This window comes from Sceloporus occidentalis, unplaced genomic scaffold (assembly GCF_023333645.1).
Source record: "Sceloporus occidentalis isolate IW3139 unplaced genomic scaffold, rSceOcc1.0.p SCAF_11, whole genome shotgun sequence".
Taxonomy (NCBI): Eukaryota; Metazoa; Chordata; class Lepidosauria; order Squamata; family Phrynosomatidae; genus Sceloporus; species Sceloporus occidentalis.
The window spans coordinates 6840577-6841435 of NW_028316991.1; the positions used below are offsets into that span (position 1 = coordinate 6840577).

The following is an 859-nucleotide window of genomic DNA, read 5'->3' on the forward strand; positions in this document are numbered from 1 at the left end:
GAGTTTAGAAATACCCAATGTTTTTATGTTTTTTTGCTTTCTTCTACACGTTATGGGGCAATAAGTACAAGTAGCGTTTTGCTAATTCAAAACCATTTTTCTCTGAATCTGGTAATTCTGTCTCTATGTGGTATTTGGGGCATCTTTGAAGCCAGCAAATTAAATTTACCCCACCAAACCATATATTTTTGAAAACTAGACACCCCAGGGTATTTTAGATGCTGATAGTTTAACCCTTTCCATGCACTAATCCTACCACCAACCCTTGTCAAAGTTTGGGATAGTAATTGTTTTTGGTGTTTTTTTCACATACTTTGTACTTCAGGTGTGAAATTACAGCTCCTGGTATATGTTGCTGTCACACAACACCCAGATATGTGTCCAGCAACATCTCCTGAGTACATTGATACCCCACATGCATGGGTTTGTCAGATTGTTTGGGGGCAAAAGGGCCACATTTGGAACATGAGCAATTCAAATTCAGTAGGAATTTTACATCTGGGTAAAGAAAAATGCTTGTACCCAACTATCAGTAGGGACAGGTTACAAGAAAGCCTGGCCTATCTCCAAGAAGGGATTTGATCTAGCACCTTAAGTGGTCCCTCATGCCACGGAATGGACACAGGGTTCACTTGACAGTGCAAATAAAAACGCTTAAAAATGGTGGAGCAAATAAAAGCTAAAAAACAGTAAATGTAACAAAAAATTAAAAAAATATACAAAAATGGAGCAGGAACAAAAAAAAAATTAAAAATGGGAAACTGTGTGATACAGCTTGAAGCAGTCACCGACACAGAGTGCAGGTTTTCCAGGGCAATCTGGACAGTAAAATGTGGTGTCCTTTCTTTGCCCCCTGCTG

The 859-nt window shown here is 38.9% G+C and overlaps 1 non-coding gene across 1 annotated transcript; it reads right to left on the reverse strand.

Moving 5' to 3' along the window:
• Positions 1-514: 514 nt before the first annotated feature.
• On the reverse strand, positions 515-644 carry LOC149305491 (small nucleolar RNA SNORA35). The gene has a single exon (XR_016271760.1). It is a non-coding gene; the product is annotated as a small nucleolar RNA SNORA35 (small nucleolar RNA).
• Positions 645-859: the final 215 nt, after the last annotated feature.